This window comes from Suncus etruscus, chromosome 5 (genome assembly GCF_024139225.1).
Source record: "Suncus etruscus isolate mSunEtr1 chromosome 5, mSunEtr1.pri.cur, whole genome shotgun sequence".
NCBI lineage: Eukaryota > Metazoa > Chordata > Mammalia > Eulipotyphla > Soricidae > Suncus > Suncus etruscus.
In genome coordinates this window covers 43,726,684-43,754,092 of record NC_064852.1, presented here as the reverse complement: position 1 = coordinate 43,754,092, position 27,409 = coordinate 43,726,684, and the positions used below count along the sequence as shown (strand labels likewise).

Here is a 27,409-nt window from a genome sequence, read left to right as displayed (position 1 = left end):
CAAGTAAGTTAGAAGGTAATGAATGCATACTTATTGTTATGCATTATTTTCAATATGGCAAATATATGCTTCCAAGAAAATAAGGAAACAATTGTCTCTTTAAACCTTCAATCAATGAGTGAAATCCTAAAGCTAAATCAATTCAAAGGACACATGATGAGGCTAATGTAGAAGTACTTTTAAAAATTAATAATAGGATAATATTGGTCCTATATAGAAGATATAGAAGTGGTTTATTTCTTTTTAAAATATTTTTTATTAATTAAAGAATCAAGATTTACAAAGTGATGACAATTGAGTTTTAGGCATATAATATTTCAGTATGATCACCAGTGTCAATTCCCTCCACTAATGTTTCCATACTCCATATTCCTAATTCCCCACCCCTATTTTCCCACCCCACCCCTTGACAGGCACATTACAAATTTCAGTTGTTGCAGCTTAGGTCCCATGTTTTTTAGTGTTGTTGAATCTGTACTTTGAATATACCATACACTCTAATCACCAATATAATTGAAATTTTCACCCCATTACTTACCTTTTTCAGATTCTTTCCCACCTTGATGTTTTTCTTTCTAAGTCCATCTTTTGCCTAAGCTCTTGGTTCAAGGGTGATCTGGGCATTCCCCTCTATATTATAGTACATTTCTCATCCTAAGCTGATTAATTTATTATGGCTAATACTTTTTGGTGTCATCTCTTCCTTTGAATAGAAATTATTTTCACTTAAAGGGGCCAGATCAGTGGTGCAGGTGTAGGGCGTTTGCCTTGCATGTGCCTGACCTAGGACATACCATGGTTTGATCCCTCAGTATCTCATAAGGTTCCCTGAGCCAGGAGCGATTTCTGACCCCAGAGCCAGGAATAACCCCTGAGTGTCATGGAGTGTAGCCCCCCCAAAACAAAAGAAAACAAAAAAATTATTTTTACTTCTATCTGACAAAATACAAGGGATTCTCATTTCCTACAGAATTGTAAAACTGAATAACAAGTAAATTCAAGTAAATCCATACTAAACAAGTAAATTCAAACTAAAACAAGTAAATCCATACTAAAGCAATAAAGATGTTATCCAGTAATCTATTGTGTATTTTTCAACTTTTGATTTTAGAGAATTATTTTAATATATGTTCTGGTTATCTGTACATTTTCAAAAATACAATTCTAAAAAGAGATCACTGCTTTAGTGATTGTGATTGCATAACAAATAATTCCCATAGTAAATCACAAAAGTAAATATTGTTGGCTTCCAGATCATATTAGTTACCTAGACTAGTGGTTTGCTCTAACTTACATTTGATATTTAAAAAATTTTTGATATTTATTATTTAAAAATAATTTATATACTTTTAGGATGAGCAATATCATATTATTTAATTAAATCACTTAAAAGTATATGTTTTCATGACTTATTATTATTTTCATTTTCTTCATATTTTGGGACCATACCTGGCAGTGTTCATGACTTTCCCATGGCTCTGTGCTTGGGATTCTACCTGGAAGTGCATCATGTGGTTTTAGAAACTAAAATTGAGTCGATCACAATGTAAATCCCTTACCAACTGCACTTTTTCTCTAACTCTATTCGTTTTTCCATAATTGAATTAGTGTTTCTGGGGTTGGAACTAATTTGAACCACACTGGCTGGTGGAACTCAGGTGATATTGGAGTATGGGGATCAAATCTGAGTCTTACACGTGCAAGGCAAGCCCATCCTGTAGTATTATCATTTGACCCAGGCATTAGTTTTATATATGTACAGAAATGCACCACTAATGTGCCTGGATCCCTTTCTCATAATTAAAGCTCTGATTTTTTTCCTTTTATTTTAAATTGTGGGGCCACTCTTCACAGTGCTCAAGGATTTAACATAACTCTGTAATCAGGTATCACTTCTGTGAAACTTTGGGGACCATATATTGTGCTGGAAATGGAATTAAGGTCTGCCATGTCCCTTTTGTACTAACACTTTGGTTTTCTATTTTTAATATATTTTCTAAAATGTCTTGACGAATCTAGTTACATATCATTGGTGATAATGATATTGCTGTGATGACAGAAATTACAGACATGCTTGGTTGTAGTAGTACTAATAAATTTAATTGTGGGAATTGCAACATATTTGGGTGCTTGTACATTTAGCTGCAGCACTCATTTGACTGTTTACTCCTGACACTGTACTCACGAATCATGCTAGCACACATGGGGGAATCCTATGGGATGCTGAGTATTGAGCCGAGTCAGCCACATGGAAGACACGTGCCCTGCCAACTCTGCTACTGCTAAGGTGGTTATTTATAATGGTGATGGTTTACACATATTCTTGAGGAGTTTTGCTCCTTTGGCTGTGTTTTCATGCACATTTTGGTTATAGTGTTCTTCAGGGGTTAACTAATGCTCATTTCATTGCTTGTGAGGGGTCACAATTACTGGTCATAGTGCTTGCATGTTTTTAGTGGTGCTCACAAACTAGGAGGTCACATCCCTTAGTTGTGCTCATACATTTCTTGTGGCAGTTAGGACATAAATTCTTTGAAGCACTTGGCAGGAAAGACCTCATCCTTCATGGATAGGATGCAGTTGCTGCCCAATACTGCGATGCCCAGCTCTGGATGCCACATGTAGAAACGCCTTGTACCTCTCATGGATGACCATTGGGGTTTAGGGTTACCTGTAGGATGACCAGCAGACTCCCACTGTTGCTTGACCACTTGCAACCTGTCCAGCACTGCCTGTAGCCTCTCCTAGTACTGCTGGCATAGCATTGTACAACATATGAGCCAGAAGAACTGATTATCAAGTACTAGGCACTGCCCCTAGTTAGAATGTAGGTCAGGTCCAGGTAGATTGGACAGCTTCTTTGGCCTGAACAGTAAGGCCACTACTGAGCCAAATGGGGTCCAGAGTAGGCATTTTCCTTGGGCACAGGAGACTTTTTTGACAAAGCCACCTGAAACCCCATTTGCTAGACTCTTTCTGACTACCCTTGCCTACACGCTGGTCCCTTGCTTTGGACTGTAGACACTGGAGCAATATTCAGGGCATCTGATCCAGAGTGGGGGAACCATCAGGGACTTGTGGTGTGGGCACAGCCTTCTGGCAGGCTGGTCTGGCAGGCCACCATGCAGATGGTGGGTGGGCACCGGCAGGAAGAACTTGAGTGTAGTTTTGCTCTGTTCAGACGAAAGAGTTACTGGGCTCTTGGTTTAACCAGAAATTGAACAGTTCAGCTTGTTTTTTTGTTTGTTTGATTTGGTTTGAGTTTTGGACTTTGAAAACACAAGGTTTACTCAGGGCTTACTCAAAGTTTTATAAGAGATTACTCCTTTCCCTCCCTCCCTCCCTCCCTCCCTCCCTCCCTCCCTCCCTCCCTCCCTCCCTCCCTCCCTCCCTCCCTCCCTCCCTCCCTCCTCCTTCCTTCCTTCCTTCCTTCCTTCCTTCCTTCCTTCCTTCCTTCCTTCCTTCCTTCCTTCCTTCCTTCCTTCCTTCCTTCCTTCCTTCCTTCCTGTTGTATGTGAAAATATTTCCATAAGATTATCCTTTGCCTATTGTCCCAGTGGGGGCGCTGTTGAGAGCCAAATATATAGCTTAGGTTCCTGGTGTTGGGGGGGTCTTTTGCCAGAGTTGGCTGGCTGGCTTGAGGTGTTTTGGAGCTAGCAGCAAGCTGACAAAGGACTCTTCTCACCCAACCTTTTAACCCTTGACCCTCCTGTCTGTGTGGATTATTTGCTGCGGATAAATACCAAGATCTCCCTCCAAAAGAGGACAAGGGAATGGGAATCAATTTCTCATTCTGGGAACTATTTGTGGATTCACAAACATCCAACAAAGGATTTAATTGCACACCATTACCACACCTTCCATCCTTTCTTCTGATCTTCTTTCTTTCCTTTCCTCATTCCTGCCCTCCATCCTTTTGCTGCTCCCTCCCTCCTTCCTTCCTTCCTTCCAAAATGTGCAATGAGGTGGAAAATAACAAAACAGATGTGCAGTGGGCCAAGGTGCTGGAGCTCCTGAGCAGGGATGAAGAGAAGGCTGTGGTGAAGAGCAGTAGCACAAAGGCTCTGTGTTTCGGGGTCAAACCCTCTAAACTTTTGATTTCTCTTCCTCTATTTCTTCTCAACCGCTACTTCACACATGGGCCCACCTACACCTCCATGACTCAACATGTACATTGTTCGATGCCTGGGAGGGACTGTCCTTCCTAAGGTCACTTGACCAACAAATTCCTGACTGCCACTTTCCCCAGGTGGAATTCACCCCCTGTGAAAAATAAACACATTCAAACCTGCATGTTACAGTGTCAAAGAATGAAGCACTTGAGCTTTAGACAGGTAGAAATTCTTGATATTTTAGGGGTGCATATAAATGATAGTTATTATTGTTGGATATGAATAATTTATAAACTTAGTCTTGTAAAAATATAATTTATTTTTCTTTTTGGGTCACGCCTGGAGGCACTGAAGGTTTTTTTCCTTCTCTGCACTTAGAAATCACTACTGGCAGGCTCTGGGGACCATATGGGATGCACTGAGTCAAACAAGGGTCTGTCCTGAGTGGGCCCCATGCAAGGTAATCATTCTCCCGCTGTGCTATCTCTCGGGCCTCTGTAAAGTAGAATTTGGGATTTTAAGATTTGTAAAGATAGATCAGGGCTAGAAAAAATAGTTCAAAAAAGATGGAAGCCCCACTTTGTATTTGGGCCCCATTTTGAATCTCTTGTGTACAGTGGCCGTCCTTGTATTTTCTTTAGAGGCCCCAGAAATAGGGTGCATTCCACAACTATTATTTATAGTTCAGAATAATTTTTGTAATGGCATTACCAGAGGGGTTACAGGGATTATAACACTTTTGATACATCATGTTCAATCCCCCAATCTCATTCCTCCCTGAGCTCTCCTAGAACTATTTCCTGAGTCTGATGTTGGGAGTAGCTCCCACTTCCCACCTATATGGCCCAATTAAAATTTAAATATTTGAATAGAAATTTTAGCAAATCATATCTATGATTAGATGAAAATAAATGCTTAATACTATATTTATCTATGGGGTAAAAGAAATTGATCCACAATAAGATAATCTGTGATAGTCATTCAATTATTTTAAAAGAACACACAAGTAAAGAAGAGAGTATGGTGAGGATGTGTAGGACCTGAAATCTTCATATGAAGTACAAACATCACAATGCTCAAAGATTTTAAGTATGAATTTAAATTATTAGTTGCCTGAAAGCTCAACTTCTAGGAATATATAAAAGCAAATGGGACACATACTTTCACAAATTTGTATTTAATATTCATAGCTTTGTTCCTCATAGAAAAGAACCAAGAGACTACTTACTGGTAAAGGAAAACTACAACGTTGTGGGTGCCTATGATAATTTAATAGAATCTTCCAATCCATGTTACAAACTTGGACTAACCCAAGCAAAGTCCTGTTACTTGTTTTTAGAGTATTTGCTAGCATCTCCTTGAGAGGTTCATGAAAACATATTAGAGACACAAAGATTTGTGGGGTACATAGAATGGTGGAATAATGAATGGGTTGGTAACTGAATAATACTGGCATGAAGGATCTTGTTAGGAGGACACATATCATATTGAATTTTGTTGATGTTCACTTATTTCATCAAATTATTATAAGTTGAGGAATTATATCTATATAGGTGATTCTAGATATATGCTATACATCTTACAGGCATTTGAAATACCTGGATGCATAGAAGTATAATATCCTATTTCATTTTGTGATAGTATTCGATGGGATGCTCCACAATGATGGAAGAAGACTTTATGTCTCTTCTGTTGTCTGTCATTTCATTTCTCTTTCCACTGTTGGGGGCCACAACTCGTAGTGCTCACAGATGCCCATAAAAGAGCCCGGGCCTCTTAGCGGTGGCAATAATTAAACCTGTATTAAATTTGTGCAATACAAACATGGATGTATTTGTTTTGAAACCATCACAATCTACACTAAGAAGAGAATCTAAATTAGAAAAACTGGTATTTTCTTCTTTATATATGGTTGCACTTTTGGTTTGTATCACAATATTAACAAATGTAGTGTCTATCACACATACATAAACAATATCCTTGCAGTGGCATATTTGACAAGCAATTAAAGGCTGTTATGCAGTTTATAAATAGGTATAAAACTACAAGATATAAAAGAACTCAATAGCCAATGAGTTCCTCATGTCTCTGGAACACAAGATGGAAGAAGTGGCAGACGATTTAAAGAAGCAGTTATCACCTGAAATATCTGGCAGTGAATTATTTGAAACTAGAGAAGCTAATTTAGGAGGCAGAGATTATCCAGGAAGCTCAGTGGAATGAGTATCAGATGGTTAAATGTTAGAAGCAGATGGGACAACTTCTATGTAAATATACAAAATGCAATGGACAGACACTATAACCACTGGGCTAGATCCCAGATCTAATTTCATCTGTTTAATGTGTTTACTGGGAGCCACTTTTGTCTGCACTTAGGGCTTCTTTCTGGCTCTGCTGAGGAATCACTTCAGAAGTGTTTGGATGATCATATATCGAGTAAGGAATGAAACCCAGATCAGCCACCTGGCAAGACAATTAACATGCTGTGGTAACTTTCTGAACCTTTCTATTTTTGGTTTTATTTTATTTTTTAATTTAATTTAATTTTATTTTATTTTGGTTGTTGGGCCATCCCCGGTGACAATCAGGGTGACTCCTGGCTTTGTGCTCAGAAATCGCTCCTGGCTTTGGGAGACCATATGGGATACTAGGGATTGAACCCCGGTCTGTCCTGGGTCAGCCGTGTGCAAATCAAATGCCATACCACTGCGCTATCACTCAGGCCAGATGAACCTTTATGTTTAAAACACAGTTGATTTACCATTCTGCATCCCATCAGGAACTACACTCCCACCCACTCATTTCTTTTTCCTTGCTTCATTGTGGCATATAGACAATATACGTAGCCCTGAAGCAGGGGTTAGAGAGAAAACAATCCAATTGAAACATATAAATTTTATTTTTAGAGCCAAAGAGTGCTATCTAAAACTGAACACCCATAATCATCAGTAATGTTTTCTCCCTCCGAAACAGAAAAGATCATTTTAAGAGCTCTCATTTCCCAAAGTTGAGAAGGTCTCCTAGAGAGTAGTAGGGATGTTTCTTGTGTCTTGGGAGGGTACACAGGCCCCAATAGGGACTGAGAAGTATGCAGAAACCCCCTTTGTTGCAAAAGAGTAATTATCACTCTATCAATCAATTATCTATCTAATATCGATCTATCCATTTTATCTACAAATAAATAAATATAGGTACATATATATGTGTATGTGTGTGATGGTGTTGGCATATATTTAAAAATTCTTCATGCTCGGGCAAAAGCGGTGGCACAAGCAGTAGAGCATTTGTCTTGCATGCATGTTTTAACTTAGGACAGACCGCAATTCAATCCCCAGTGTCTCATATGGTCCCCCAAGTCAGGAGCAATTTCTAAGCACATAGTAAAGAGTAACCCCTGAGTGATACCAGGTGAGGCTGGCCAATAAAAACAAAAGAATAAAAAAATAAAGATGTGAGGAAGGCTGGGGTAACACCTAATGATGTTAATGCTTGGGCTTAAACCTGGCTCTTCACTCTACAATTATGCTCAGGAGAACTGATGGGATGCTAGGGATCAAGACCTTGTTGTCATCCTGGAATGCAAACACCCTACCAGACTATCACTCTGGCCCCTAAAATAAAGATTATTTTATCTTAACAAAACCTTCAATACTATAGAGTTCTTAGTACTTATATATGTCTTTTTTGGATTCTCATAGTTGGGCTCAAACTCACCTTCCTTCCTTTCTTCCTTCCTTCCTTCCTTCCTTTCTTCCTTCCTTCCTTCCTTCCTTCCTTCCTTCCTTCCTTCCTTCCTTCCTTCCTTCCTTTCTTCCTTCCTTTTTCTTTCCTCCTCTCCCTCTCTCCCTCCCTCCCTCCCTCCCTCCCTCCCTCCCTCCAGTCCTTCCTTCCTTCCTTTCCTTCCTTCCTCCCTCAATCCCTTCAGTCCTTCCTTCTATCCTTCCTTCCTCCCTCTCTCCTACCTTCCCTCCCTACTTTTCTTCCTTCCTTCCCTCCCTTCTTCCTTCCTTGTTTTCTTCCTCCCTCTCCTCTCCCTCCCTCCCCTCCTTCCTTTCTTCCTACTTTCCTTCCTTTCTCCCTTCCTTCCTCTCTCTCTCCCATGCTCCCTCCCCTCTCCTTCCTTCCTTCCCTCCTCTCCTTTCTTCCTTTCCTCTTTCTGTCCTTCCTTCCCTCCTTCTGTCCTTCCTTCTTTTCCTTCTCTCCTTTCTTCCTTCCCTCTTTCTGACCTTCCTCCCTTCCCTCCTGTCCTTTATTCCTTTGTCCCTCCCTGCCAACCTTCTACCATCCCTACCCTTCCTCTCTCTTTCTGAAACCTCCTTCCTTTCTTCCTCCTTTCTTTCTTTCTTTCTTTCTTTCTTTCTTTCTTTCTTTCTTTCTTTCTTTCTTTCTTTCTTTCTTTCTTTCTTTCTTTCTTTCTTTCTTTCTTTCTTTCTTTCTTTCTTTCTTTCTTTCTTTCTTTCTTTCTTTCTCTTTCTTTCTTTCTTTCTTTCTTTCTTTCTTTCTTTCTTTCTTTCTTTCTTTCTTTCTTTCTTTCTTTCTTTCTTTCTTTCTTTCTTTCTTTCTTTCTTTCTTTCTTTCTTTCTTTCTTTCTTTCCTTTCTCCCTTCCCTCCTTCCCTCCTTTCTTCCCTCCTTCCTTCCCTCCTTCCTCCCCTCCTCCCTTCCTTCCTTCCTACCTCCCTTCCTTTACTCCTTTCTTCTTTCCCTCCTTCTTTCCTTCCCTCCTCCTTACTTTTCCTTTCTTCCCTTCTTTCTTCCTTTTTTTCTTCCTCCTTCATTTTCTTTCCTTCCCTATTTTCTTCCCTCCTTCCTCTTTCCTTATCCTCCCTCCTTACCTTCCTTCCTTCTTTCCTTCCTTCCTTTCTTCTTTTTTCTTCCCCCTTTCCCTCCCTCCCTTCAGTCCTTTCTTCCTTCTATCCTTCCTCTCTCCCTCCCTCCCTCCCTCCCTCCCTCCCTCCCTTCCTTCCTTCCTTCCTTCTTCCTTCCCTTCTCCCTCCCTCCAGTCATTCCTTCCTTCTATCCTTCCTCCCTCCCTCCCTCACTTCAGTCCTTCCTTCCTTCTATCCTTCCTCCCTCTCTCCCTCCCTTCCTTTCTTCTTTTCTTCCTCCCCCTCTCCTACCTTCCTTACCTCCCTTTTCTTCCTTCCTCCCTTCTCTCTCTCCCTCCTTCCTTCCTTGTTTTCTTCCCCCCTCTCTTCTCCCTCCCTCTCTCCCTTCCTTCCTTCCTACTTTTCTTCCTTCCTCCCTTCCTTCCTCTCTCTCCCACACTCCTCCCTCTCCTTCCTTCCTTCCCTCCTCTCCTTTCTTCCTTCCCTTTTTCTGTCCTTCCTTCCCTCCTGTCCTTCCTTCTTTCCCTCCTTTTATCCTTTCTTCTTTCCCTCTTTCTGACCTTCCTCCCTTCCCTCCTGTCCTTTCTTCCTTTGTCCCTCCCTGCCAACCTTCTACCCTCCCTACCCTTCCCCTACCTTTCTCCCTCCTTACTTTCTTCCTCCTTCCTTTCTTTCATTTCTCCCTTCCCTCCTTCCCTCCTTTCTTACCTCCTTCCTTCCCTCCTCCCTTTCTTTCTTCCTACCTTCCTTCCTTCCTTTCTTCCTGCTTACTTTTCCTTTCTTCCCTACTTCCTTCCTTTTTCTTCTTCCTCCTTCCTTTCCTTTCCTCTTTCCCTCCTTCCTTATCGTCCCTTCCTTCCTTTTCCTTCCTCCCTCCCTCCCTCCCTCCCTCCCTCCTTCCCTTCCTTCCTTCCTTCCTTCCTTCCTCCCTCCCTCCCTCCCTCCCTCCCTCCCTCCCTCCCTCCCTCCCTCCCTCCCTCCCTTCCTTCCTTCCTTCCTTCCTTCCTTCCTTCCTTCCTTCCTTCCTTCCTTCCTTCCTTCCTTCCTTCCTTCCTTCCTTCCTTGACATTCTTGGGGCTCCTGACTCAGTAATTATTCCTGGTGGGTTTGGAGGACCACATGTGCTGCCAACAATGAAACCCAGGTCAGTCATATCCAAAGCAAATGCCTTCCTTCTGTACTATCCCTCCAGTCCTGTCTTACTATTATATTTTTTCCAAGAAAGATGTTAAATTAATGCTGAGTAAGACAAATATATAGAATTCCTCACATATCAGACATGCTACAGGAGAACTAGAATTATGTTATATGTGTTGGGTTTTTTTACCTTTTTTTTTAATTTCCATGTACTCTCTTTGAAAAACAAGAGTATTAGTCTACTTATAAAAATTTATTCTTTGCATTTGCAAATATATTTGCAATAAAGACTCTGTGGCTATTGGGGCCAAACTGATAGTACAGTGAATAAGTTGGTTGCTTTACACACTCACCAACATGGGTTGGATTCCAGCATCCCATCTGGTTCCCAAGCACAGTCAGTATTAATTCCTGAATGCAAAACAAGGAGTAACCCTTGAACACCAGGTATTGCTTTAAAGCAAAAACATAAAACTAAAAATAAATTTCAATAAGCAAACTAAAAAATTACCTTATGGCCATAATGTACATATTTTTGTTTGTGGCCCAAATTGTCAGCTACCACCAAAATCATTTCTGTTACATAAAATACAACATGAATTTATAATTCACTTATAATTTGTCATCTCTTTAAGTCCCACCTTCACTTCCAAACTATCAAAGCCAATCCACATGTAAATTAAATCATTCCAATAATTAAGAATTTTATTTTGCCTATCCCGTATATTGGATGCATATACTGAGCCTAGATGAATTTATATGATTTCTCAAGATCACCCAGTAGACACTTAATAGGTCTTGTAGATTTTTTTAACATGGCTACAGAAAACACATACCTAATATTTTGTATATTTTTCTAAATAAAATGTAATCAGTGGTCAGACCTGTGGTGAATATATTAGACTGCTGCTGTTACTCTGGTGTGCTATTATTTGCAAGTTATGAATAAGAATTTAAAGCAATCTCCAAAGGAATTTTATTTTAATGTTCTTTCAAAGAATGAACGATTTTTTAAAGAAGGGCTTTAGGATGACAAAATCCTAAGATTATGGGAAACCTGGTATTATATCTTTACTTGGCAAGAATGGAGTAAATTATTACCGGTGAGTGGTAAACAGAGTTCATTTATTTTCTTTTGTAGTTGAACTACAGAGAAACTGTTGCCAAAGGCATTGTGGCAGAACATTACATCAAAATCTTTGTACTGAAAGAAAGATGGCGTCTTTCTATTCTTTTTTTTTATCTTCAACTAGTATCTGCACTTACACCAAGAATTATATGTTTTGATTGTTAACATTCTAATATTTGCCTATGTTGCTAGAGAAATTTAAAGCTTTTCAATTTTCATCATGTTGCTGAATGGTGAATTATTTTCTATGAAAGTATTTAGCTTAAAGTACAACTTCTACATAATATCATAATATTATAGAACATTATAAAACTTATACATAGCCATTATCAAGCATTTTCTCATGTATTTTCTATCCCCAGTAATTATATATGCAGTCTGTCTTTCTACTTCTTAATCCCAACCAGAGTAATTTTATTTAAGATGACAAATGATAAGGGTTTAAATATATACTCTAATCTTCCTGGCTTCATTCTGAATGAAGTATTTCACTTCTGAATAGATTTTCAGTGTTTCTCTCTCACATATACAAATGTCTGTCTTCTGAAAGATGCTCTCTCTTAATGTACCTTTGTTCCTTGAGTTCACAAAGTTATCATTTGACTGACTTATTTTCCCCCTCTCACTAATAGGATAACCAAATTAATATTCTAAGATATCCTTTTAATACATTTTGGCACATTGATGTTTCATAATCCAAATACATTTCATAATATATCATAGAAAAATATAATGAAGAATTTAGGATAGATTAAACCAATCCCTACACATAGTTTATTTTAATGTTTGTGAGAATTCCTAGGAAACACTATGAAAAAAACTTGACTAAGTTAGAGATAAAAAAAAATGAGGACATAGTTATGAATGGAATGTGTCACATTCATTTTAATTAGGCTAAATAATTTAGTTAAATATATATTAAAATGTTATGATATTCATTAAAGTTAATTTTCTCTTCTGTTGATATATCTTGGTCTTAGATGTTTATATAGAGCAAAGTGAATATTTTATTTCATTTATCTCAAAATTGGTTGTAAAGTTCATCTCAAAATTATAACTTATCCCAATAAATATAGCATTATATATAATATAGTATTTTGTATGATAATATAATTATATATCATATATATCAAACTTATTAAAAATGTTATTAAAATGTATTTAAATGAAATAAAATTAAAAATAATTCTAGTAAAGATTTAAAGTTCAAGGAGGCATCAAACAAAAATTCATAGCCAGATAATTCATATAAATTTCTCAATCTTAGTGTTCTCGTATATAGAAATATTTTTTAAAAATGACTCCTTAATTATGAATGTTCAATTTAAGTGGAAAAATCATTTTTTGATCATGAATATAGTACCTGCTTAAGCAAGATAGTTAGTTTTATATATTACAATATACATGACATTGGTTAAGGTACAACTTTTGACAGACATGTCTAGATCATAAAAGACTCAACATAAGTTTGAAAGTGCTTTAAAATGCTGGAAAAATTAGATTCATACAAGCCACCTTAGGGACTATGTTAAATACCAAGAAGTGTAAGAGCACAGAAGTTTGAGATCTTGTCATTCAAGAGTTTATATATAGTTGGTGGCATAGTAATCGTGATGAAAATGGAACTTAACAAAAATTGAATAAGTCTTTAAAAATAAAATATTATAAAAGAGATACTACTTTGTTGCTTTATAAATTATAAAGTTTAAAGTAAGAGGGAAATATCACTCTAAATATTATGGCTGATAAAGTTTTTTGTAGTTGCCATTTTTTATTTACAATTGCTTTTTGTTTAAACCATAAATTTGTTCAAAAATAAACTGCTTGTATAGTTACAATTGTCAAGTGGGATATCATTTTTCCTGCAAAATATGATGATAATATAATTAGGTGGAATAATAGTAGTTTTAGGTGGATAATAATATAAGGTGGAATATATTAGGCTAGAAGACTTAACATTATATTCATTAATAAATAATTCCAAATTTTATTTTGGTTTTGATTTTGGGTCACAAACTACTGTGCTCATGAGTTACTCCTGGGTCTGCATTCAGGAATTACTCCTGGCAGTTCCAGAACCATAAGGGATGGCAGGGAGCAAATCTACTTTGGTTGAGCAGCCTGCACAGCAAGCATCCTATCCACTGTATTGTTATTCCAGCCCACTACATTTTATTATGTCTCATCTTCCAAGAGTATAAAGTAGTATATATGTTCTTTTTATTTTTGTTTATGGAAATGTAATTTGAAAATATCTATTCAGGAATCATTTTACTGCCTTGAATTGTTGTGAAAAATAGAAACAAAAACAAAAAACAAAAACAAAAGCACAACAACAACTTTCTGGGGCCAGAGAGATAGCAGAGCGGTAGGGCATTTGCCTTGCATGCATCCAACCTAGGTCTGACTGTGGTTAGATTCTCAGCATCCTATATGGTCCTTAGAGACTACCAGGGGTGATTTCTGAATTCAAAGCCAGGAGTAACCCCTTAGCACTTCCTGGGTGTGACCCCAAAACCAACCAAACAACCAACCAAATAAACAAACAAACCTTTCTAAGTTTTACTTACTACATGTCTATTTAGTGAATATTAAAATAAAGTGAAATAAAGTGGTAATAAAAATATGATTAATTCCTGGGGCCAGAGCAGTGGCACTGAGTTATAAGGCTTCTGCCCTAGGAGGGACCACAGTTTGAACTCCTGGTGTCCCACATGGTCCTCCAAGCCAGGAATGATTTCGAGCGCCTAGCCAGGAATAACCCCTGAGCGTCACCAGGTGTGGCCCCCAAAAAACAAAAAAAAAATATGATTAATTCCTAAACACTAGCTTTAATTGTTTAACTTATGCTTTTTTAATAATAAAATATATTTTTATCAACTTTTGGATTTTTGATCAAGTAAGATGACCCTTTCTTCATATGTGTTTGTTTGTGTGGATGTCTTAAAGAGGTCTCTTAAAATGACATATTAACACGTTTGTTGAACATAGATAGCTAAAGTTTTTATTCATCAATGGCATTATGATTAGTCAAGGATGGGTAATTTAAGTGCAGTACTAAACTGGTGGCCACAAATTTAGAAAACCTATATGTCACAAATCACGTATTTGTGTAGAAACTTAATCTTACTTGTAGAAAATGCTGTAAATTCTCAGATAAAATATTTAATGGCTTTTACAAGTAGCCTTAAGGCATTCAAATGAACCATGAATATTCAATAGATATTGTCTCTATGAATAAAGTTAATGATAAATTAATAAAGTGTTTTAGAAACAATTTGATTCTGAAAATCAGAAAATAAAAAACATTTAAATTTCTAAGTTGTTTACTTCTAAAAATTTTATAAAAAATGTTACTTATAGGCCTCAGTACATACTTCACATGCAGAAGCCCTTGATCCCTTTCATTTCATGATTCCTTGAGCATCACTGGAAGCAACCATTGAGTCACCAAACAAAACCAACCAAACAAAACAATATAGGATATGGGAAATAAAGTCTGTGAATTTCTAAAGTAATTTTTGAGACATTTAACATATATTAAAACGTTGTCAGAAAATAAAATAATGAAGAAAAAAAGAGTCACTAATATGGGCATTTTCAAGTTTGGACAATTAATTATATAGTGGAGAAAACCCAGATTGTCATTCTAGAACCATGCTTAGATATTACTAACCAAGAAGAGAAATGCAGTCAATTTTGCCTCATCCATTCTAATAAAAATATTTACCAATTGGCCATTAAGTTGTTCATCATGTGATATTTACAACATCTGAATGGATATATTATTTTTTATACATTGGCTAAAATCCCTGAAAATTTATGACCCTTATGCAAACAAATGGCAGTTGTAGTCTGTTCCCTCTCTCCCCTTTGAGAATTCTGCCTGAATGCTTATTATCAGGTTTCATTAGCTTTTCACTAAGGCATTCTAATGTCAAATCTTCAGTCCCTTTAGTTATGGAGTCATCAAATACTTAAACTATTGCACTGCTGCACTACCATTTCCACTCTGAATAAATAGCTATTGTTCTTTATTACTCTTCCAAACAATAAACACCTGAGAGGCAAATTTATCCTAGTAAGTTGATGCTATAGCCCTCAGCAGTCTGATTCTGCCTCTTTGTCCTTCTCTTTCCTTAGCCTGAGTTCTCATTAATGTCCTCCTAGCAGTTCTCAATGGTCACCTTATCAAAGTATAGAAAATCTTTCTAATAACAGTAAATAACTTAGTAAATTTAGGTACTGTCTGGCACTACTTTAATTTTACTAGAATAGCCATTAAAGTCTTAAGTTTAAAATTGGGATTTGACATTTTTTGTTAGTGTAATTACTAAATCAGGTATTATTTTTTAATTATTTGTTTGTTTTGGAGCCATACTTAGCTGTGCTGAGAGCTCACTTATGGTCGTGTGTTCAAGATCACTCTTGATGGGGTTCAAGAGACCTTATGGCATGCTTTAGGTTAAATTTGCATTCATGATCTCCAAATACAGAATTCCAAGGTGGTTTTGCTTCTTGAGGTGCCAGGTGATATTGTAAAACACTGCTTCCCAAATTTCAAACAACATTTACTTTTTAAAGTATAAATTAAATTTTAAGTGTTAAATTTATTCTGCAAACCAAGTAAATTTTCTTTTATATTTAAGCAAAAATTCAATTTCTCCAAATATATGTCTATAACTATTAGTAGTTCCATGTGAAAAATGATATTTTCAATTGTCAGCTATTGAATAACAAATTTTATTAAAATGTAAATATAATATATATAAAACTACAGGCCCATTTTGACTTAACATTGGACTTTCATTTCTTCATAGTTTTGTATCATGTGTAAGTAACTTCATCATATTTAGTTCTATGACAATAAGATTTTTCTAAGGTATCCTTACATATAATTTCACTGTAATCAGCAAAAACAATTTTACAGGGAACTAATATTTCTAAAGTTATACATAAATTAAAAAAATACTGCATTAATTTCACTACTATTTTGTTTCTATTCTGATCTCTCTTTAATTCAGATTGCCTAACTAAACATAAATACTGATATGAGAGTTGGGTTTTTGCAAAGAGTAAGCTGACAATTAGTGAGTTCTGACTATTATTTCTATTTAGAAGTGAGAGATTTGAGCTATTCATTTTGAATCTGACAGTCATCACTACAATTCCTTGAAATCCCAAGACTTCTCATACAGCTTCCTCAAGGACGGCTATCATGTCTTAGTTACTGAAATGACAGATGGGATATAACATGTCATGTGATGGATAACTCTGGAGCCATAGTACTTAATCCTTCTAATACTAATAGCTGCATTATCATAGAGATTTATGGGAATGTCAGTTTCAAGTTCCCAGTTCCATTCATGGTTTTTTAAAACTTCAGCTGCAAAAAATATGCATCCATCCCATTAATTCTAATTATCATGGTTCATCTTCTCAGCAGTTTTGCACTCCGGAACCTTTCAGTGCAAATTAACGTACCAAAAAAGTGTATTAATTAATATTTGTAGCTTTTAATTTCTGCAAGAGTGTTGTCTGGAAGCAGCTGGCAGTACATGGCCGCTGCTATTGAATCTTTGCCAAACAAGTGCAGATGTAATTTTGTTATCTCTTGCTTAGTCATTTACGCAAATTAATTTGAACAATTAGCCTTTTACTGGTCCTTCATGAATCATGCAAAAGGGACCTGCCAAAAATTGCTAGTTGACAGAAAAGAATTGGTTAATGCTGTGCATTTTGTGGGAAGGTAATGCAGAGTGAAGTTCAGCATTATTTTAGACTTGACATTTACCTAAATATTAGATTTTAAGATTTATTTAGCACTTCTAAACTTTAGAATTTCTTTGTGAAGACTGTTTATTATGAAATTTCAATCCATATTATATTTTTCCTAAGAAATAAAATTTTAATAAATTTTAATAAAATTTTAATATATCTTATATATATGCAGAATTAAATTACTTTTTATGAAGAAATAATGAACTAAAAGTTACTATTTTTTCAGGTCATAAATCCTTACCTATATTAATGTTTATATGTACATGTAATGATCTATTTAACAATTTATGACATTTTAAAGTTATGGCATAATAGAACAACAGTTTTAGTTCATTTCATAATTTTTCATATTCTTCTAATTAAAGAAACTTGCAGTAGAGAGTATTTTTAATAGTTAAAACACCTAATAATTAAATTTAAAGGTCTTAAAAAAAGATCTTAAGTAAATATATCGAATAAAATCAATACTCATGTATATGTATATGTATAGATAGTTTAAACAACTTACCAGTATCTTAAAAAAAAAAGAAAATAGTAACAGTTAATTTTGCAATTCTTCTCTTGCAAGTATTTTGAACTACAATAATTTTATGTTTTAATTTGAATTCCAATATCTCTCACTTGACAATTTTAATCACTGAACAGAATATCTTATTCAGTATTTTATACAAGTAGTTCTACATTGTTATAATGTCAAATTAGAGCTCACACACAAAAAATACTTTCTTTGTTAAAAAAAAAGCTAGTTTAGAAAGGACAAGACTTTATAATAATTATAAATGCAGACCAAAAGTTATGCATTTATATATTTCAAATATTTGTGTATATATTTACCAAAAGAAAACATTCTATATTTAGTTAATATGTGCCATCTATCTTTTTGATATTTAATTAAGTCTTAAGGTAGCAACTTAAGAATACAGCTTTTAAAAAAAATTGCTTTCTTCCTAGAATAAATACATTTTAAAGATGATTCTTTGAAATAGTACTAATAAAATCTCTACTAAAAATATTTTAAAATCTAAATTACTGATCACTAGGTAGGTAATAAGTCACTGAAATCATATAGACTTAATTTTCTCAAGTATAACTTCTATAACTGTAATTATAATGAAAATGTCATATTAAATGAACAAAATCTTTTAAAGTTTCATTTTTAGAAAATATATTATTGCCTATTTAGTGTTCTCAATAATTGTAATTATTTGTCTTGAGGACTTCAAGTAAATAAATTATGCCAAAGAAAATTTAATGTTAATGTATATCTATTTTGTATTTAATGAATGAATTTTTACATAAGTTTATTTTGCAATAAACAACAAATAGCTTACTGTTGAAAATATAAAAATCACAATAAAGAAATACTTTTAAATTTTCTTAATACTATTTTGTAAAATAACTGCATTTGACATTTGATGTATTTACTCTCATTTTGTTCTATGTTTGAAAATATCGGATTGTAAATCTATAAATATGTCACAATATAAAATTTTCATATTTGAAACAATTATTAATATGATTTTAATAAATGTTATTTTAATTTTGCTGCACAAGTTTAATTTTATCTTCAAATAATATAAAAGACATTTTGATTATAAACTCTTCCCTATTTCAGTCAAATTCTTTTGGTCCAATTATCTAAAATAGAATGATATTCTCAAAAATAATTAAGTTTATTAAAATTGCTTGAATTTCCATAAAAATAAAAATATGTGTCGTCTGTATTTCTAATATCAAATGTTTCTAGATAAAAATTTCTTTTAAAAATTGCTTCAATTTCCAAAAAAATAAGAAATATGTATCATCTGTATTTTGAATATGAAATTTAAGCAATACCAAAGTAATCTTTAATGTTATAGAGTAAAATTTAAAGTTGCATTTTATTATTAGTGAAAGCAAACATTTCTCCATTTCTCATCTGCTAAATACTTAGTAATATAAAAGTCAGTGACTTTATTTTAGAAGTATTTGCAATATATTATTGGTATAATACTCAATAAAAACAATTATCAATATCACACTAATTTATAATCTTTACCTAAAAGCAGCTGATACTGAAACTATACTACTGTTTAATTCAAGTTAGTGTTTGATAATAGGACTGTGTGCTTTTCAAGAGAGGATTTGTCTATATTTTTATAGAACCTTTAAAATTAATTGTATCTATATATCAGATATCAGTCAATAGACTTAATATCTTAAATTACTTATAACAATATATAAAATAATTATATAATAACAATATTTTATGCTATGGAGTTTTATTTTAAATATCTTCACTGCAAATATCAATATATTTACTTAATATATAAAGTCTCTTGTAATTTATATGAGACATACAGTTAACGCCTTAATGTTAATTATGTTATAAAGTAACTCTTTTAAAACAAAAATTAAAATATGGCAAATATTTAAACAAAAAATTACTTTTAATTCAATTATTCTAGGTTACTGCAATTACTTTCATTATTCACTAAACTATATGCACACAGACTCTATGTTATTGTCACAAGCATAAATGGTATACAATAGCTATTCAGGTAATATATTTTAAAGACTGATATGGTTGGTATAACATAACTGTAAATATCTAGGGAGACAAAATAAGGTAGCAAAATATTCCATTGAATCTTGACTATAAAGATTTATGCATTAAAATTTCAATAACATGAATTAATTTTTATCTGATTAGAAAGCAAGGCAGATGGTAGAAAAGCAGATTTAAAAAATAAATGTTTAAATTATCAAAAGCTATTCATTCACTGGTCATAATTAGATGATTTTGTATTGAATACATTTTGTTTTTGTTTTTTCTTGTATTTGTATGTATTTTGAGGAAAACAGACTTTGCAGGGTTTCTTTTAATTTTTGCCCCTTGTTTTCACTTTCTTGTACTGGACAAAAAACTGAATTTTTCACTTTTCAGTTAAGAATCTTTACATTATTAAACCTTGTTGTGTAAATTATTATAATACTTATTTTGTGGAATGACTCATGGATGTAAAATCATTTTAATTGAGTACTCATGTTACTCTAAATATTTGCTATTATGAATGACACTAAATCAACCTAATTATTGATAAATCTCTAAAGATGTCTAACATTATTTTCTTAAAATTAACCCCCTTGCTAATTTTAGTACTGCAAAACTTATTTCACCATGTGTCTTAACAAATGCATATTATGTATCACAGTCACTCATTCTCTTATTTTTTTTAGCAATGAGCATCAGTACATAAAGTTTTGGAATCATTCTTAGAAATCATGGTTTAAATAATTTATGTTTTGCTTTGTTGCCATCAAATCTACAATTACTATAGTAGCCAATGCAAGTGTAAAACATTTTTTGTGGCTTATAGAGTAACTGACTCATCAGGTGAAAAATATCTTCATCTGTACATATTGAGAAAGATGAAGCTAGTCTCTCTATCACTGAAAGTTCCAGGAGTAAACTTGGCTGGAGCTTGATTAATAGTATATTAAAATCAGAATCTTCTTGGTGAGTGCTGGATAAGAAGTCTGGGGCAAATTACTTGGTTACTAGGAAGCCTTTAAATTTTAATCATAGAAGTACTTCAGTGTCATTAGAAACAAAAGAGGATGGGATCTGCAGGCAAGTTCTCTGAATTATTGTTTTTCAGGCTTTGTGCAGTGCTTTTGAGAGCCAAGCATGAGCTGCAATCGAAAACCCTTTTACTCCCCATGACTTTGATTGCTATTATTATAATTTAATATTACATAGTATCATAGAATAAAATAGTTAATGAAAATGGAGGAAATAATGTTGAGGTAGGGGCAGGGAACATATAATGGAAACGGAATTTGAAATTAGTCCTTCAAATAAATTGAACTTTATAAATCTTTCCTCAATATATTGCAGTTACAGCAAGGAAAAAAAAAAAGATAATAATGAAGTTTTATGATAACCAAGAAAAAGGTATAAAAGAAAGAAACTGTTTCATTCATAAACTTTTCAAACAGTATCAGTGAGTTAACTGCAAGATGAGAAATGTATAGGAAATAAAAAGGTTATTTCAGCCTCAGCATATTCACATATTCAGCATATTCACAGCTTTTTAGTTTAAACTTAGAATCACTTATAGTTTTGTACAATTAAGCACACGAAGTGTGTAACACCCGGTGATGTTCAAGGCTTACTCCTGACTATTGGCTCGGAAATCACTCCTGGCTGAGGGGACCATATGGGACTCTGGGGATTGAACGAAGGTCTGTCCTGGATCAGCTGAGTGCAAGGCTGTGCTATATAGCTGGGCTATATAGCTCCGGCCCCAAGACTTATCTGTATTATATTAAGTTAATATAATGTCGAACAGGTAAAGTGAAGCATCTTTCTTGAATACATGGATTCTTTGAATTGTGAAGTAGTAATCTTAGAAACCCAATAAAATATATTTTTTCTTTTTAAGAAAATAAAAAAAATGTATAAGAGTAGACACATTTCAGATCAGTGATGCATATTAAATAAGCTTCTTACAATTTTTTTCTTTCTTTCAGGGGCATTCTCTGGCAGTGCTCAGCGGGCCCTAAGGTAACTTCCCATGATGCTTCCTTGGAACCAGCAGTGATAGGCTACCGAAGCCTCATCCCTTTCTCCTAGGGTAAGAGAATTGTCTGGTCAGGGGTCCAATTTAGGTACTTGAATAATCAAATCATTGAGCCCCTACACCCTTTACTATCTTGCTTAAAGTATTTTATTTTATAAAATTATGTATTTTATTTATTTGTAAGTTGTACATTATTTTATTATGTTTCACTATTTTAAGAAACACTGTCTCTTGATGATTTCTTGTTTTTGTTTTTGTTTTTGGGCCACACCCGGCGTTGCTCAGGGGTTACTCCTGGCTATCTGCTCAGAAACAGCTCCTGGTAGGCACGGGGGACCATATGGGACACCGGGATTCGAACCAACCACCTTTGGTCCTGGATCAGCTGCTTGCAAGGCAAACGCTGCTGTGCTATCTCTCCGGGCCCTCTTGATGATTTCTTATGATGATTTATTTTCTAAAAAATTGACACCAATATTCTTGCAACATTTGAAATACTTCAGTGAATGATCGTAAGGCACCGAGTCTTTTACTTCTTAGTTTGATGAAGTACACATGCGTAATGTTCTGCACCAAGTTTCTCTAATTTCATCACCTATGTCTAAAATTCTCATTTTAGTATAAAGATGACAAAACAAGGAAGAGTATATACGACCAATTTATGAAAATAATCACTGTTTAAGCATAGATATTAGCTCATTCAATGAGTGAGACTATAATCTACATATCATAACTATACTACTGAACAATAGTCAACATTTTCAATATAATTTACTAAACAGTGGTTCTAAAAAGGATTGAAAAGAGCTGGGAAATCGATGTTCTCGAGTCACATAAAGTCACTTGGTTTAAAATAAAAGCAAAACCTTACAGAAAAGTTGTTAATATGGAACACATAAAATTTTGGGACTCTTTTCTATATTGATTATACTTTATTGCCCTCAATTCCTTTCACCATTAAATATGTCGTTCTCTATTACCTATAATGCTTTAATATAAATATCAAAATAAATAATTTAATATTATCTTATCATTTCTGTTCTATCCTTAGAGGATCCAGGTCTGAGTCAAATGGTATAATTAGTTACATGTATATAGTTTCATTTAGTAAAAATTTCCCTTTATTTTACCACTTTGATTTTTTTTCAAGCTGATTATTTCATAAAATATTTTGTAGTTTGGATTGCCTCCTTTAATATTAGATCTAGATAATATGTTCTCACAAAATACTGATACTGTGATAAATTGCTTGCAGTATTTTTGTCTGTTTCATTATGTATATCACTTATTGCTTGTCTAAAGTATTTATTGCCAGATTTTAGTAGTAGATATCTGTCATTCATCCATCATTCATCAAAATTTTGCATACATACTCAGGGTATCTTGTTGTTTTTTTTTTTTTTTAAGTTTTGGCACTATAACTGGCAATGTTCAGGGGTTACTCCTAGTTCTGCGCTCAGGAATTACTCCTGGTGATGCTTTTAGAGTCAAAGTGGATACTGGATATCAAACCTATATAGGCTGCATGTGAATCAAGTCACCATTTACACAATCTTTCAGGCGTCTCAGAGGAGTTTTTAATAAGTGAACAAAATCACTGCACAATTTTTGTTTTAAAATTAATGATGTTTTTTTTTTTTTATTTTGGTGTTTGGGCCACACCCAGCATTGCTCAGAGATTACTCCTGGCTGTCTGCTCAGAAATAGCTCCTGGCAGGCACATGGGAACATATGGGACACCGGGATTCGAACCAACCACGTTTGGTCCTGGATCGGCTGCTTGCAAGGCAAACGCTGCTGTGCTATCTCTCCGGGCCCTAATGATGTTTTTTAATTAGGTACTTTGTAGCTATGGAATATTCTCCTCGTAATATTTTTATTATTTTGCATATATCTACTCACATTTTTATGAACTTGTGATTTTTAGTCAACAATTTCTAATTCATTAATATCACTTATTTTGACATGTCTGATGGATTTCTTCAAAGTAATTTCTGTGTTCCTTCATTCTTTGAACTTTTCAATCCTTTTGGTGTGGGATAAAATATTGGATTCAAGATGATTTATTTAGCTCTTACTTGCTCCATTCCAATCCTCTAAAATAGCCATTTATCCAAATGATTCCTTTTTTTTAGTATATGATATTCTTTCAGAGCCAATATTCCATTTTTCATTGATATTTGTAAATAATTGCATCATTGTCCTTAGTCTCTGTTAGTGGAAATAATATCTATATAGGAAAATATATACATATATGATGTACATATATGTACATGTGTAAACATGTAAATTTCTGAGTATCAATTGTTTCATTGCTTTCTGTAACTTTTAGTTTTTGGATGTTTGTTTTTATGAAGAGCCTAAATCAATACATTTATTTATGGGTAAAAAAAATAAAAAATTTATTTTTTATTATATAAAGTACCATTCCACATTTGTTTTATATAAAGTTTTATATAAAGAGATGGATGCCACGATGAAAACAGTTATCTCCAAGCTCTTTCCCAAAAGACTACGTTATAAAGAATATTTATGTATCATATCACTACTCTACATGTGTATATATACTATATACTTTATTTTGGACCACACCTAGTGATGCTCTGTGCTGAGGAATCACTCCTGGTGAACTCAGGGGACCATATGGGATACTGAGGATCAAACCCAGGTCAGCCACATGCAAGGCAAATGCTCTTCCTGCTGTACTATTGCTCTAGCCTCAGTATTTCCTATTTTTATTTTATGCTTTATATACTATTTTGTATGATTTGGAAGGCTTTTAGGTAATCTTATAATACAATTGTTTTTCTGTGTTACTTAATCATAACTGACTTCCATTTTATACCACTTCAGATTATGTAAGATTTCATAAGAGCTCTGTACTTTCTGATAGTAAATAGCAAAAACAAACAAACAAAACAAAACAAAAAAAACAAGACTGCATTGTAAATAGTACAACTAAATTTGGGAATATATATATATATATATATATATATATATATATATATATATACTATAGAGCAAGCTTCAAAGATAGAAGAAAGGGTTTTGTTTATATTTTAGAGTAAGCACATCTCTCTAGTTTTCCAAGAAAACTTGAAAACTTGTACATATTTTTGAGCAGGAATAGTTAGTATGAACAGTTAAGAGACATAAAATGAAAATGTATATATGATGCATTGATTGAAAAACAGAAAATTGCGGCCCGGAGAGATAGCACAGCGGCGTTTGCCTTACAAGCAGCTGATCCAGGACCAAAGGTGGTTGGTTCAAATCCCGGTGTCCCATATGGTCCCCCGTGCCTGCCAGGAGCTATTTCTGAGCAGACAGCCAGGAGTAACCCCTTAACAACGCCGGGTGTGGCCCAAAAACAAAAAAAAAATTGAATGCGAATATTTTATTTATTGTAATGAGAAGAACATGACTGTACTTCAAAGATAAAACACATTATGCATTTGTGCATTCTGCATTAATCAATGTACTTCAGAGAGTGATGTGAGGTAATTAGTGAAAAGATATTGGAAAGACTGTCTTGGTCAAATAAATATCAAAAATAGATAATATGGTTTATCCCATATAAGGATTCTTATTATCTGTAAGTGATGATTCTAAATAGTTTATATTTTCTTTATTAATCCAAAGTGTCAAATTTGTGAGAGATAAAGAACAAGCAAAATGTTATTGAAAAATAAGTAGGTTATTTTATATTACCAGTATATATGGTTATTGTTACTAGTCCATATCTAATACAAGTCTACTTGACTTGCATCTATATTTTAATATATAAATAGATATATATGACATTTATGCATGTGCAAATTATATATACATTCCTACCAATGCTGTCATTCAAAATCTATTATCACAGGGTTTATTTTAGTTAATTTTTTATGTTTTAAATTTATCCTTATAAAATTATAACATCTATTTTCTTAATGAACATATTTATTTGTTTGAATATCTGTGTAAATATAATATAAATAACTACCTCACTTCATATAGTATGTATTATTTTTGTTAACGGAATTTAAAATTTGTCTTGTTAAACCCAGTCACCTGTATTTTATTCTTTTTCGTGCTACATTCTGAATCATTTATCTTACCTAGCTTTATTATTATATAACACTACTCATGATTTATCAGGATCTTAGGAAAAATATCAAAGAATTGTGCATTGTAACTTCATTAGTGTGTGAATATTATATGTATGCAAGCTAATTGTATATTACTACAAAGGACAAAAATAAATTTAAATATAACATAACATTTTGATATTAAGAATGTAGTAAAAAGCAATATGATGGTACAAATTTAAGAGAGACCTGGGGGTATTGGATCCTCATATTATCTAAGAGTTTGGGTCTCATGCTTTATTAGTGTGGGACTCAATTTGAGTTTCATCACTCTATGCCCCCCTAGGAATATCATCAAGAATAGCACTGAACACCCTGAGTAGCACACAGGATTTGATCAGAGATGCATTCTGAAATTCTATAATTGAACCATTTTCTTTTTTTTTCAATAAAAATTGAATTTACTTTTATAATATTTTTTATTTAAACACCTTGGTTACAAACATGATTGTGGTTGGGTTTCAGTCATATAAGAGAACACTCTCCATGACCAATGCAAAATTCCCACCACCGATGTCTCAAATATCCCTCCTCCCCTCCCCACCCCCACCTGTACTCTAGACAGGCTTTCTATTTCCCTCATACATTCTCAGTGTTAGGATAGTTCGCAATGTAGTTATTTCTCTAACTAAACTCATTACTCTTTGTGGTGAGGTTCATGAGGTGGGCTGTAACATCCAGCCCTCCTCTCTTTTGTCTCTGAAAATTATTGCAAGGATGTCTTTCATTTTTCTTAAAAAACCCATATATGAGTGAGACCATTCTGCATCTTTCTCTCTCTCTGACTTATTTTACTCAGCATAATAGACTCCATGTTTTAATTGAACCATTTTCTTTGCTGGGTTAGTGTCATTAAGACTGAACACTGCTAGCGACCACACCCCATGAAATGTTCCAGACAAATGCCCAGCATGCTGACATATGATTGAAATTTGAGATAAATTCCACAAACACTAATTTTAAGCTATTTTGTACTGAAGACATAAGTAGTTCTCTATTTAAAAAAAAAAGTAATGTCTTATACTGTAATTCTACACCCCTAGATAAATTTAATTTGGTTACTTTGAAATATTCGCTTTGCTTATGTGTTTAATTGCACAATGTAAAAATGACAAAGTTTTCTTATACTTGATACTTATACTTGCAGCTTCAAAGTTTTGGGCATAATTGACCATGAGTAGTTGCAAATGTATTACAGTTATTTCAGTTAAAGGATGAAGAATAATCCACATTCAAAATAAAAAATCATTTAGATTAGATTGAAAGATTCGCCTTGAATAAAGAAATATGTCTAAAGATAGTATTTTTTTTGTCAATGCAGTCATTAAAATCATGAAGTAGAACTATAAAGATAAACAAGTTCGGATTATTTGTAAGGCTCTGTTCTGTACATGTAAGAATCAATTTGGCTGATAGGCAATGAGTGTCTTGTATTTGATGTCTGAAATTTTCAATCAGCATTTTCTGAACATGGTTTCTCATTACAACAATAACCACAGGATTAATTATCAGCATGAGAATTGTGACAAGGATATTTTGAATTGTACTTGTAACCCTGTGGCACAAACCTTTTTGTGTGTGTGTGGGATTTTTTTGTTGTTGTTGTTGTTTTGTTTTTTTTTTTTTGTTTTTGTATTTTCAGAAAGTTATTTGCATTTGGAAACATTGGATTCACTTGAAGAAAGAGATACTATTAAGTTATTGGAGTTAAATGATGGGGAGAAA

General features: G+C 34.0%; 1 pseudogene; it reads left to right on the top strand.

Moving 5' to 3' along the window:
- Window positions 1-3,953: 3,953 nt before the first annotated feature.
- LOC126008573 (zinc finger protein 462-like) overlaps window positions 3,954-27,409 on the top strand; it is a 93,661-nt pseudogene continuing 70,205 nt past the window's right edge.